General features: G+C 37.6%; 1 pseudogene; it reads right to left on the minus strand.

Moving 5' to 3' along the window:
- Nucleotides 1-327: 327 nt before the first annotated feature.
- LOC113781174 overlaps nucleotides 328-15,092 on the minus strand; it is a 31,683-nt pseudogene continuing 16,918 nt past the window's right edge.

Consider the following 15,092-nt stretch of genomic DNA (forward strand, 5'->3'; position numbering starts at 1 on the left):
TTTAGTGAGGGTAACTTTAGAGAAATCAAATACAAACCACCTAAATTAAAATGTTGACATTCAACATTATAGATATAGATTGGAATATTTAACATTTAGAGAAATCAAATACAAACCAACTAAATTAAAATGTTAACATTTAACATTATAGATATAAATTGTAATATTCCAAGGATATTCTCAAGTTTGTAACACGGTAAGATATATAAAAGGAATTGACAAACATATGAAGCAACCGGCTTGATTTCAAAGCTTCCATACATGTTTGCTAATATTTTGGCTTGGATGCTTGTAATGTCCAATTTGATCCCTTTCAGCATTGCTGAGTTAGAGATGGAGGACACGTTTGCGAAATTCACCAAGAGCCCAAATCGGGAATATATTTCGAAATGTCCCATATTGCATAATGCAACTCTTGAAAAACATTCCTACTGCTTCCTATAAAAAAGTTCAAGATGATAAAGATGCCATGAATGCAGTCAAAAAAAAAAGGAAGAAAAGGGCATGAATCTACAAAGCTTAGTTGATCTATACATATTAAGTAGAACTGCAAAAATTGAGATATATGGAGGACCTTTATTACATACCTGCTGAGGAAAGTCACCATCTTCCATCTGCGAGTTTATTAGCAATCTTACGCCACGATATATAGGAGTTGGATCATGCTCACCCTGAGATCATAGGAAATTTCATAAGGTATCATGGAGCAATGTACAAGGTTATAGATTTTTCATGAAAAAGGAATAGATTTTGTTATTTGTACATATTATGTTAGTATACAAATGAATATTAGTAATTTAACATTTATTATGGGTTAATTACATTTACCCCCCTTGAGGTTTAACTATATTATAGATAAAATCTTGAGATTTAGGCGTATTGCAGTCACCTCCTGTCAGTAATTTTATAACATAAAATGATAAAACTACTCATTTTTGTAATATTTTTAATATGTCAAACAGGTCAGAGTTGTCTTTTTTTTTCTTTCAATTTTTTTCCTCTCAAAACAGATGGTAGGGTGTTAATCATGAAAGCTGCAAGTAACGAGCAATTATAGCATTCCAATTGACAATGTCCCTATGCCAACTCTCCTCAATAATTTCACATATCTCCCCAAAAATATATGACAATTGTATCCATTTCTACTTACGTTTCAGTAATTACATTAACCTCCTTTATAGGGTGACATGTATAAAGAAGAAAATGACAACGATGAGCTCTAAAGTGAATTATTAACTAGCACAAATTTATACTAGGAACATAAAGAACTCCTAGCCTCCTAAACAACCCAATTTATGCATATCATTTTCATTTATACCCTCAGATCCCAAAGATTTGGGTTGCCCTAAGTTTATCCTCTAAGTTCGACCTACATTCTCTATGATCGATCATTCATCACAACTCATGGCATTGCTTTCTCCTATCCCATCTCCCACTCCAAAAGGGGGAAAAAATGCAGCTCAAATGTTGATTATCACGTTATTCATGCAAGAGAGATTATGTTATTTTGAAACGCCATGCTCGTGTGGGAATGGGTACCTACCTATTCTTCCCTCCCCAATTGCAAGTTTCTTGTACTAGGATTGACTTTTTTTTATTCTTCTTACCCCAAAATTATTGAAACGAGTTGGGCTATAGTTGAGCTTAATTTCTTTCCTTTTTTTTTCTCCTAAAAGGGTGTTTGATAAGTCCGTTAAGTACTAAAATTTCCTTAATTTAATATTTTTTAAATAACGGTGGTTTGATAATTGAATTCTCTTATGATTAGGTTATGAGCACTTAGTTAGTGTTCAAAATTCTGAGCCAAAAGTTTTCATCACTTGCTTTGCTAAAGTTGAAGACTAATGTTGCAACACTCGTTTAAGATTTCACACAGCTACACAATTTCAAATTTACACATATACATTCTCTTTCCGGAACACAAACTTTCATGCATATGAATACTCTTTCTCTCTCTCTCTCTCTATATATATAGGGTATGTATGTATGTATGTATGTATGTATGTATGTATGTATGTATATGTATGCATGTATGTATGTTACTTTCATGCTCACACACACAATCTCTCTTGCAAACACACTAATTTCCTTGTCTAAGGCACACTTTCAAACATTATCACTCTCTCATATGCACACACAAAGACACATATTTCTTATGTCAAACACAAATATTCACAAATAGATGCACTCTATCTCTCTTACGCATACTTTTCTATTTGTATATAATTTTTTATTATTAAAAAGGAAATACAATCAGCTAATTAAATATAATAATGGAAATGTAATATTGTACTAGACTGTATAAATTCAAAGAATAGAACATTTCAATTCAGTGCTCAAATTCAATTGATTATCAAATGCCTATAGCTTTATGAATGCAACAAATTAGCACTTCACCCTTGAATTTTTCTTTAGAATTAGACTTAGTTTTCAGTTTTATGAACTCCCCTAAGTAGCAATAAATGGAAGGAGATGCAACAGAGCTTTCGCTATCGATTATAAATGCTGTTGTTTCTTATATTATTTTTATGAATCTTTTTCTGAGTGTATATTTTCTCTTGAGCAAGTATTTGCATATCCAAATGAAATTGTTTATGAATGTGGGTGTGTATGTGTCTTAGAGAAGGACTTCTTTAGTGGTGGAAATGAACATTTGGAATGGCACAGTAGTCGTTAGGGTTGGAACAGTGGGTTTTGGCTCATTATGAAGAGAGAGGGATAGGGCTTTAGGGAGAGGAAAGTTTGGCTAAATCAAAGGTGATGGGAATAAAAAAAAGACAGAGTGGCGAAGGAAACCAAGTTGTCTTAGGCAAGTTGATCACCAAAAGGGATTTAAAATCTTTCTTTGGACTATAGGTCAGAATTCAAATCTCGCATCCTATAGGTAAAAAAACTCAAAGAGTGTGCCAAAACATCTCTTTGATCTAGATGGACATATCTCCCTTCTAACTTCTTATACAACCTAGTTAGGCTCTACTTCTCTACAATAGAATAGTATAAATATTACTAATTGACTTAAAAAAAAAAAGAAATAGTACTGAAGGACTTTCATCGAACTATCATACACCCCAAGGGGGGTTCATGGAATAATCCCATTAAACAATTTATCCATTTCGCTATTGCATTTTATTATAGGGACAATTTAGAGAAAAGGAATAAGAAGATTGAAAATTTATAAACAGTCACACTGACTAGTTATAAGAAGCAGAAAATTTGTGACTTATGCATCTTCAACTCATTCACGTCTCTCTCATTGGGAGTTTCTCTCTCTAACTTTTAGAGTACCTTTCTCTTCTGTGTAGGAGCGGGGGAAGGCAAACAGAGTCTCAATTCCTTTCTAAACCTAAAAAACCCAAAGCTCTAGATCCAAGCACAGCATTTGTTGATTACAAAAATTGTCTAAAGTCGTTTTGTCTTTGTTTAGGTTGTAGCAAGTTCCAGACTTTTTGGTCAGTGATTGTTTGGAGTAAATGCGAGGGGACAACATGATCCATTTGACAATGTAGTGGAACACTCTAATCTTGTCGGAACTAGGGAGATGTTGGCAAGGCCAAAGCTATTTCTTTTTTGCTTTCTGAGTTTCTCGGCTCCACTTTGGCTTTTGGACGGACTTTTACTTTTTCTTTTTCCTGTTTCCTTTTTTGAAATAGCTTTCACTCTGGTACAGATCTAAAGAGTTTTGAGTGTCTGTTGGACTTCCTTGCAGGTTTATCAGCTGTGCTCTTTCATCGTCAAGAAATAGTGCTTGGCTTCTACTTGGATCTATACGGGAAGATGGAGGAATCTCTTGCAAGGGCTTTCCAAAGGTTTGAACTGTCAGCAAAGAAAACAGAGGGGATAGATCTCAGTGGAGATGATATTGAAGAAAGAATGTTGGGATGCACAGGAAGTCTACTTGGTAAGCTGGTGGGGGATAAAGTGGCCAACTTCACTGGTGTCAAGAACTACATCAATCATGTGTGGGGATATCCAAGGAGGATGAAGATAACAGAGTTGGGTCCAAACTTGTTTGTGAGAACCCGTATTTTTTCCATTTTCTAGGTTTTATTATTTTCCGTGGCTTGTTTTCTGCATTTTCGTGATTAGGAAAAAATTTCTAGATACTTTTAAGGAGCAGATATAATTTTTAGATGATTTTTCTAGTATCGAATGGATTTTGAGAAATTAAGAGCGTATACCGGACGTGGGACCCACTAGTGCGAAATGTTCGAAAAAATTCGGTCAACTAGGTTAAGTTTTGGATACTGAAATTAATTTATCGGGTGTTAAGAGATAATTAGAGGAGGCTAAGTGGATTGGTATAAGAGAGACAAGATAGGTAAGAATTTAATAAAAGGTGACAAGTGTCACCATTTGAGTGGGTTTACCTTTAAGACCACTATTCATGGTCTTACCAATTGACTAATTAAATCAAAAAACAACCAAAATTTCTCCATTTCTCTCCCCTTGTTGGCCGACTCTCTCTCTCAAAAAGAAAGGAAGAAACTCTTCAAGTTTTGCTTCCATTTAGCTCAAATCCATACAACCAACCATTGAAACTTGCAATTTCTCCATAAAACCTCTTCAATTAGTGTTAGGGAGTTGATTTGTGGAGTTATTTGGGAAGCTAGGAGGACCTATTGCTCTCTCTCTCTTGTTTCTAAGGTGAGTTGTGAAGAACCACCCTCCTCCCTTAATTGATGCTTAAATCATGATTAGTGGTAGTATGAGATGCAATATTATGGATTATTTCTTGATTTGTGATTGAAGTGATGAAGTTTTATTATTTTTGGGGATTTTTCTGTTTTAATATAAGCATGATTGTTTGGCTATCTATGATGATTGGAAATGGTATATAATGCCTCTAGAAGGTGGAAAAAGTGGATTATTGCAACCAATTTCTGGTTTGGAAGAAATTGTAGAAAGTTAGGGTTTTGGTTGGGAACATTCTGCCCGAATTTATAGCTCCTAGTTAGAGGCCGAATTGGCCTTGGCTTAAAACATGAAAGTTGTAGGGAATGATATTTTAGAGGTGCCTACAAAATTTCAGGTCAATCGGAGTAGTGTAGAATGAGAAAAGTCGAAATTACTATTGCTATTCTGGTTTTACCCGAATGTAAGAATTGCGCCTGTAATTGGTTGTTTTGGCTGGAATTGCTTCCGAATTGGTTGTTGAGTCCTTCTGACGAAATGTATCCCTGTTTCTTAGCTTTCAGCTGGTTTTGGAATTTCTGGATTTGGACTTGGAGAGCCTGAGTTATGATGTTTCCGCTAGAATGCGTTCTGTGAATCTGTTTTTACGGTTTTGATGTAGTATCTTGCATTTTTGACCTGTTTGCACTCAAAAATGGGTTGAGTGACCTTCTGTGATGTTGTAGCCCTGTCTTTTAGCTTCGAAATGGTGGGTCTTGTACCCTCATCCGATAATCGTAGTGCCTTTGGCACCATTACCGCAAAATGAGGACAAAAACTATTTTTTTTCAGGGCCAAAGCTAATTGCATTTCCAAATTTTCTGGTTTCCTCTATTGTTTGTGTATGCTTAGGGAACCCTATTTTGGTAGTATGTAGAATTGGTTTATGACTTATAATCGAGTCTTATTGTGTTTATTTGAATAGTTTAGGGCTTGACTTTCATATCCGGTCATTTTCTAGCTAAATTTTGTACTTGAATGCCATGAAGCCTAGTGAACGGCTTTTGGGAATGAGATTATTTTTGTACGAGATGTTGGGACTGATTTGAGGACATAATGAAGCCATGATGGCTGGAAAATAGGTAAAAACAAGGGATATGCTACCGAAATTTTTCTTGAAAGCTAGTTGGATTTACTTGTGATTTGAACGAAGGGCTTTTGGGTTGTTTGAGCCTAGGTCTTCATGTTACCTTTTCATTACCAAAAATCATGTTTTGCACCCTTGCTTTAGTAATTATTTGGCAAGGCATACGACCGGTAGTCGAGCCTCACATGTGCATTCGGTATACTCGATTTTGAAAGTGGAACCTTCAATTGTTTTCCTTGGATTATTTTAGGGTTTCTTGGTGATTAAAGCTCTCTTTTGGGAGGTATCTGCACTGACCCTGGTGAGTGTACTACTCACTTGTGTGTTACTATATGGCTTTGAATGTAAATTGCTTGAAGTGAATTGAATGTGACTTGATTGAAGTGAAAGTGTACTTTATCACTCTCACTTATATGCCTTATATCATTGTTGTCATGTTATTTGAATGTTACATGAAATGTTACATGAAATGAAAGTACTTGACTTGGTGTCGATTGGACGAGTATCCAACGACTACAAATGTTATCATTGAGCTCAACCCCATTGGTAGTTGATTGAATCAAGCCGGCGAGGGCTTGGTCGTGCCAATTAATGAACCTTGGGTAAAGTTATATGGAATCTTGTAGTATGCGAGACTCTCGATTCCGGTATACTCGAGTAATACCAAAGTGCAAGTGTTTGGATTTCGGGCCCGGTAGGGGGATGTTAGGTGGAAGGAGTGGGAGTAAAATGGAGTCTACGGTTGGTTACTTTTGAACATTGACGGAGAGTCAATGACGTCCGATCAAGAAATGCAAACGAGGAAAGGGCTCTTGAGAGCCATCCGTATCCTTTTATCACCATATTTGACGTGTACCTTTGCTTATTTTACTATATTGAATGAAAGTTTGATGCTTATATGCACTTGGTTGCGTAAGTGATAGTATCTCACTGGGCAATTAGCTCACACCGTTCCTTTTGTTTTCCTTATAGGAATATGACTCTTTTTGGAATGAATCTTGATAGATGGTTGCCGAATGAACTAGATGTATATCTCTTTTGTATTGTATATGAAGTGAAACCCTAAATGTATCTTTAGGGCCGTTTTCACTTTCAATTTGGCAAACCGTGTATATATTAACTTTTGAAAAACTTTTGTATGTCACTTTGGATTGTAATTGCTAAAGTTCAAGATGTGAATGTTTGTTTGATATTTGGTTGCGTTCTGACGGGTCGGTTACTATTCATGGCCGACTCCGAATTTCATTTTTTTTATTTTGGGTTATTTTGCCCTTTTACTCTGTTTACGCGCGTTATAAGTTCCGGAACGCAATAGATCGCTCTAAACTGCACCGTTAGTTCTGGCGAGAGCTGGGCAGGCAGTCCGCTAACCCCTTTGGTTCGCCTTAAGGGAAGGTGGGGCTGTCACATTGTTTCAGTTTCACTTTGAAGAGGAGGAAGAAAAGAAAAAGGCACTGACAGGGGGTCCTTGGATAATGGATAACCAGGTCTTTGTGCTTAGAGAGTGGGAGGTTGGTTGGGCATGAGACAGTAGCTTTTTCAGGTATGTTTTTCTTTGGGTGCAATTATGGAATCTCCCTGTTCATTGGATGAGTAGAGCAGTGGGTTTTAAACTGGGTCAGATTTTTAACTCAGTAAGAGAGGTGATCATTCCAGAGGTGGGGGGAAAGGTGGAAGGCATATGAAAATTATGGCGGAAGTAGATGTAGTACAACCACTGATTAGAGGCACAAAAATCAAATGTAAAGAACAAGCTGAATGGGTGGAGTTTAGGTATGAGCGTTGTCCGGATTTCTGCTACAACTGTGGAGTTATAGGACACAATGACAGAGCTTGTTCTGGGCCAGGAGACGAAGGTTGTGGTCAGCGAGAGGTGCAGTATGGAGCTTGGATGAGGGCAGGCAACATTATGGTCTCACCGTTAAGAGGAGCGAAGGAGGGTGTACCTGAGAAAGGAAAAGCACAAAGGGAAAGGGAAGAGAGTACTGGGCATTTAGTGGTGAGAGACAGAGGGGATGGGGATAGAGTGATTCCGAGCAAGACCAATCAGACCGAGGGTGTGGACAAAGGAGGAATTTCTCAGGAACAAATCAGGAGGAAAATGCAGGAGGAAGAGTGGGACGCATATTTAAAGGATCAGTAAGAATTGACCGAAAAGGAACACATGGTGGTTTTAAGGAATAAAAGGGTAGCAGAAGATAACGACAAGGGAAGGTATGGTAAGGGTGAGGACCCTGGGGTAGGAGGTAGGGAAAGTTTAGAGTTGGTGCATGTGGAAATGGAAGTGTACAACAAGGGGGGTCAAGGGGGGGCAGTAGTTTAGACAGGGGAGAGGCAGGGGACGAGTTAGAGATATTGTTAGGAATTCAGGAGAAACCAAGGGGGGAAACAAGTAGTAAGCAGGAAGGAAAAAAACATTGTACCAGGAGAGTGAGAAGAGGAAGGGTTACTATACAAGAAAATAAATTTTCGGATGCAGACAAGAACCTACGTGGGAAAAGGAAAGCAGAAGCAATGCAACAAGAGACTCAACAAATGGATGTGGATGCAGTGGAAACACCAAAGGCTAAGTGTTTAAAACTGGAGAGTAACAACTTGATTGTAACTGGGGAATTGGAGGCTAATCCCGTAATGCCTCCAAGGGGTAAATGAAAGTTGTGGTGTGGAATTGTCGAGGTGCAGGAGGCCCCTTGACAATTCCCCAACTAAAGGAAGTTTTACACTTCCACTCTCCTAATGTGGTGTTTTTGAGTGAGACAAAGAATCAAGAAAAATTTATGAGATCTGTGCAAAAGAAAATAAGGTTTGAGAAGGGATATGTTGTTAATTCAATTGGGAAGGCAGGGGGCATGGCTTTATACTGGAACAATGCTGTGACTATTGATCATTTAAGCCACACGGATTGGTACATCTTAGCATGCATTACGGACAAGGAAGTAAATAGCCAGTGGTGGTTGATGTGTGTTCATGCTAGTACTGATAGCAATATCCGAAAAGAGCAATGGAAACACATAGCTGAATGGAAGAAGGGCTGGGGGGAAGAATGGGTAATGGTTGGTGATTTTAATGATTTACTGTCAAATGGGGAGAAGTGGGGAGGGAGGGTGCGAGCTGAGAGTAGTTTTAAGGATTTCTATAGTTTCATAAGAGACAATGAATTATTAGATATAGGCTATAAAGGGCTACCAAGGACCTGGAGTAATTATTGGGAGGGGGAGGGGGAAGTAAAAGAGAGACTGGATAGGGGATTATGTTCTGCTGGTTGGTTGCAAAGGTTTGATAGGGTTGTGTGTACACATATTGAGAATGATGCTTCGGATCATGCCATCTTGATGGTAGATACAAATCCAGAGATAACCAAGAGGAAAATGAGATTCTATTTTGACCAAAGATGGACAAAAAATCCAGACATGAAGGAGGTGATACAAGGGGCATGGAGGAAAGTTCAAATTGGATCAAGAATGTACAAAATAACGAGGAAGATCAAGGAAGTTAGGGTAGCTATCCTGGAATGGCGGAGAAAGGTACAAGGAAACTCAAAAGTAAAGATCAAGGAATTAAAGGAGAAACTCAAGGAAGTGAAGGAGGAACATGAATCTGGAAATAAAAGTCGAGTCATTGAGCTAAAAAACCAGCTAAGCAAAGCATATGAGGAGGAAGAGCTGTATTGGAGCCAAAAATCTAGAAGCAAATGGCTCAAGGAAGGAGATAGAAACACAGCTTATTTCCATACAACTGTCAAGGCAAAGAGGAAAAGAAACACCATCAGCACGCTGGAAAAACAAGATGGGACCTGGTGCAAGAGTGAGGAGGAAATTGAGGTGGAGCTGTGTCAATACTACAATGATCTCTTTACTACAACCAACCCGGATGACTTTGAGGAGATCCTTAAGGAGATCCCGAGCACTATTTCACGACAGATGAATGCGAAGCTGATTAAACCTGTGGAGGAAAAGGACATCAGACAAGCATTATTTTCTATGCATCCAAACAAAGCACCAGGCAAGGATGGTATGTCCCCACTTTTTTTCCAACATTATTGGCATATAATAAAAGGGGATTTGGTGTTAGCCATAAATAGTTTTTTCCATTCTGGTTGCCTGCTTAAAACTGTGAATGAAACCATCATTTCTCTAATCCCAAAGATTGATTCTCCAACATCCGTTTTACATTATAGGCCAATTAGCTTGTGCAATGTGCTTTATAAGATTATCTCAAAAATTATTGCAAACCGTTTGAAGCATGTTCTCCAGCACTACATTAGCAACTCACAATCTGCATTCATCCCAGGGAGACAAATTCTGGATAATGTAGTGGTAGCCCATGAAATTTTGCATTTTCTAAAAAATAAGAGAAAAGGGTCTACAGGCTACATGGCTATTAAGTTAGACATGTCGAAAGCCTATGATAGGGTAGAATGGATTTTTGTGGGGAGATTAATGTTGAAAATGGGTTTTTGTCCAATATTTGTCAAATGGATTATGGCTTGTCTATCCACAGTGACTTATTCCTTCAATTTAAATGGCCAGAAGGTTGGAAATGTCACACCTACTAGAGGCATTAGGCAAGGGGACCCCTTATCACCCTATCTTTTCATCATATGTGCTGAAGGTCTTTCTAGCCTTATTCATAAAGCTGTGCAAGGAAAGGAGCTAACGGGGGTGAAAATTTGTAGGGACAGTCTGGTTATCTCTCATCTATTTTTTGCAGATGATTCTCTTTTGTGCTGTAAAGCAACCGGACGGGAAGCTCTAAAGGTGAAAAGCATTTTGACAAAGTATGGTAATGCATCTGGCCAGGTTGTGAATTATGAAAAATCAGCATTGTTCTTCAGTAAAAATACCAAAGAAAGGATGAAGCACGAAATAAGCGAAGGCCTGGATAATATGAAGGAAGCAGTGAATGGGACATATTTGGGACTACCAATGGCTATTGGAAGATCAAAGGCACAAGTGTTTGGCTTTGTAAAGAACAAAATCAGTAGCAAACTACAGGGATGGAAACAAAGGCTACTGAGTGAAGGAGGAAAGGAAGTGCTGATAAAGGCAGTGACAATGGCCATGCCAACATATGTAATGACATGTTTCAGGCTCCCAAAGGGATTATGTAGAGAAATCTCTGGGAAAATTGCAAAGTTTTGGTGGGGCAAAGGGGAGAGAGAGGCAAGTATTCATTGGGCAAGCTGGAAAAAACTCTCAGAGGTGAAGGGTAGAGGTGAAATTGGATTCAGAGACCTGGAAGCCTTTAATACTGCCTTGCTTGCAAAACAAATTTGGAGATTTCTAACTGCTCCGAATTTGTTAGTAAGCAAGGTAATGAAGGCGAAATATATGAAGGATCCCAATTGGATGAACAAAGGCCCTCCTGGCTCAGCATAATGGAGCTGGAAAAGCATTCATAGTGTAAAAAATTTGTTGTTGGCTGGACTATGGAAAAGGATAGGTGATGGAAGAACGGTAAGTATATGGAAGGATAGATGGGTAATAGGGTCCGAAGGTGGTAAGATGGAGGCTGAAAAACCTGAGGGATGCTATCTCAAGTGGGTGAGTGAGCTGATTGAAGAAGGAGATGGAAAAGAGAACTTTTGCAGACATGGTTTGGTAACACACAGGCTGAACTCATTGAACGTATTCCCACCAGCATTGGAAGGAGAATGGACAGACTGATTTGGAAATTTTCAAAGACTAGAGCATATACGGTGAAAACAGGATATGCAAGGGCAAGGCAGGAGGAAAATCAGATCAGTCGAAACCAAACATACAATGCTGAGTCAAGTTGGGAAGTTAGAAAACAGACGGTGTGGAAGAATCTGTGGCACCAAAAGGTAAAGGCCAAGCTGAAACATTTCATGTGGAAATGCTTGCAAAATTGTTTACCAACCAATAAAGTAATTTTCAAAAGGATTGGACAAGGTGAGGGAAGATGCAGCTGCTGCGGAGAAGGCATAGAAACCATAGAACACTTACTCTTTTTTTGTGTGAATGCGATGGAGGTTTGGAAATTGGCACCGGTTAGCTGGGATGGATTAGTAGACAAACAACACAATCTCTGGCTATGGTGGAAGGAAGCCACTAAAGCTACTTCAAAGGAATGTGGACCTGACCGAGTGAACCTCACCATTAATCTGTTTTGGCAAATCTGGAAAGCACGAAACAGAAGAGTTTTTGACAATGAAATCCAGAATTCACCCAACATTGTCTCCAAGGCGCAAGTGGAATGGCTGGAATATGAGCATGCAAGGGAGGAAGAAAAGGAGCAGACTGCAATGGCAAACATCAAGGAGCATCAAACGCGAGGCCAAACAGCAGGGGATGATGATGTTTGCTTATTCACGGATGCGGCGATATCATCAAGGATGATCAGGACGGGGGTCAAGGCATTGTTGCAAGAAAGTGGAACGGAATGATCATGAAAGCAAAGGCAATAGTCAATCAATATAAGGGGGAACCAAGTAAAGAAGAAGCTTTAGCAATTAGGAATGCAATGCTGATGGCTAAACAGGTAGGATGGACTAAAATTACAATCCATTCGGATAGCAAATCAGTTATTGACCAGATACATAGTGGCCATGAGTATGATAGTACCATTGCAACTATTCTGGAAGATGTGCAGGATTTGACTTCACATTTTGCAAGCTGTAGGTTTGTGTGTATATCTAGAACAGAAAATGAAATTAGCCATGCTCTAGCTCAGTTTGCTATTCAGCTAGTGAATGATATTAAATGGGAACAAGATTTCCCAGTTTGGCTGATGGATTTAGTGAGGAAGCAAATGAGGGTAGTTGTCCCTTTGTGTAATTAATTCTTGTATTTATCAAGGGTTTATCAAATATATATAACTGTTAACGTTTGTGGGAAAAATAAAAAGACTAGTTATAAGAAGCAAAATTTGTTTCTTTTAATATTCACACTGACCTGCCCAGCTGCAATCAAAGTTAACAAGGCCCATGAAGTTTGCACCAAATTTGATCTGTTTCCTTCAAGATTAATGTACTCCTGTTGCAACAAAATGTTAAATGAATGAACAATTTAAGGTGATAACTCATAAAACAATAAAAGATATTATCAAAACAAACTAATTGATGTGTCCATAGTGATACATTAATTACTTCAAAATGGATGAAACTATTGGAGATCAAAGAAAAAGAAAAAAAATTTATGAACCTCATTTGAGCAAGAAACTTAACTCTCTCCCCATCCACCATCAGGCAATTGCTTTGATAGCAAAAATCTACAAGCCTTTCGTAGAGTCTGGGAGTTTTTATAGTTCTTTCCTGAAGCAACCAGTGCTTCCACCCCAAACCAGGTCGCGTAAGTGTAACAAATGCCCCAGCGACCAAACCTATGAAGAATTCAAACCTTCATGATACGCTGATGTTGACTGCTATTATTCGTTAAAATTGCATATAAATGGGGACAAAACTTTGTCAAAATCGTAATAGTTATAGTAATAGGGATAAAAGTCAAGAAAATAACATTCAATGGGTATAATAGGAAATTTGGTAAATTTTTAAATATTTGTAAGTTATAATGCTTTTATTAATTTCTGATGGATAAATCTGAATGCTTAGAGATTATATTCCATAATAAAGAAACTGTCCATAAACTTACCCAAAAAAAAAAACTGTTCCTAAGATCTCGTTCAATTCATAAGGATATTAATCAGGTATATATGAGATCCTTGATTCAATTTTCAAACTTTCTTCTTCCCACCTTCACCATTGTAATGGAACCACGGCGGAGAGGGGGCGGGAGTGGGAAGGAACAAAAAAATAAAAAAAAAAAATTTAGGATATAGAGAAGCGGACCATGAGCCACCTTGTTCTTTTTTTTTTCAAGTAATGATATTACTAATATAACAACAATAATGAAGATAAAAATGAAGAGATAAAAAAATCAGGTGACGAAATAGGAAACATTTCTAAAAGTCTAATAACTTTTAGGGTCTGTTTGGTTGGAAGTAAAATATTTTCCTTGGGAAAATATTTTCCGTGAAAGTAATTTTCAATGAAAATCATTTCCCTTTCATCATTTTCAGGTGTTTGGTTAGCTTATTGAAAATATTTTCTTACTTCATTTTTCTGGTGTTTGTTTAACTTTTGAAATATTTTCACTTTTATCTCTATCTTTACTTTCTACACATTATAACTACATACTTCTTCCCATGCAAAATAAGAAAATTTATCTCATTGTTTAACTTTAAAAAATCTTGGAGAAATGTATATATGAATAAAAAATATCTCCTTAAGCAATAAACAAATTGCTGCCATTTAGTGTCAAATATCAATCACATGCAATGCTTATTGTGACATACTCTCACTGCTGAAAGTTTCTCTAGAAAAGAATGTCCCTATTATACATAATTAATTACTAGCATAGGATGAGCAGGATGAGGTTTTTTTTTTATTTTGAATATACTAGGGGGAGGGTTGGGTTGGGTTGGGTATACGGGGGAGGAGTGTAAGGAAGAGGTCTTGGGTTCGAATCCTCCTGTTTACACTTAAAAAAAAAAGAACATACTACAAGATGTTTTCAGTAAGTTTGGAACATACTACAGGCGGGATGCATGCATTTCGGAAAACAACTTCAGTAAGTTTGGAAGGGAAGTTGTTTTCCATAAGATGAGTGAAAATATTTTACATAGGAAAATGTTTTCAGTAACTTTTGTGCAACCAAACACGGGAAATTAGGAAAATATTTTCCTGGAAAACATTTTCACCCGAAACAAACGGACCCTTAGTTGAAAACATTTTCATTACTTTCTAAGTGGTGATAGATTTGATTGCTTAGAGATTATATGTCGGAATAAAGAAACTAACTTTTCTTTTTTCTTTTTTGTGAAAAAGAAAGTAGCAAAGGTAAAATCAGGGTATAGAGAAGCAAACCATGAGCCATCTTGTTTTTGTTCACATTCAATATAAGCTATAGCTTTGCAGATACAAGTCTTTATCTCCGCTTCCCTTTGTCCAGGATGCAACTTTTGAAAGAGAATCAGAGATTGAATTGCTGAAGAAGTGCATTCCACATACCTAGCATTGTACTTGTTTCAGTCAAGTAGTTTTTTTTTTTTTTTTTTTCTGTGATCACAACAAGACTGGAAATCGAGGATGGGGGAGCAGGAAAGAAAGAGAGGGACATCTGACCGTCGTTCGATAATAACTTCTTGGAAGATTTCAATTGGATTGAGTTTCTACATTGGATTACGAAAAATAGTGTTTTGTTAGGACAAAAGCAAGATGATGGTATAATGTGGAACTAGTTGTTGCTGTTACCTCCATCCAACGGCATGCTTTCTCCGGCTCCCATACTGGAAATCCACCATTCTTGTGCTATTT

The sequence above is a fragment of the Coffea eugenioides genome, chromosome 8 (assembly GCF_003713205.1).
Source record: "Coffea eugenioides isolate CCC68of chromosome 8, Ceug_1.0, whole genome shotgun sequence".
Classification (NCBI taxonomy): Eukaryota; Viridiplantae; Streptophyta; class Magnoliopsida; order Gentianales; family Rubiaceae; genus Coffea; species Coffea eugenioides.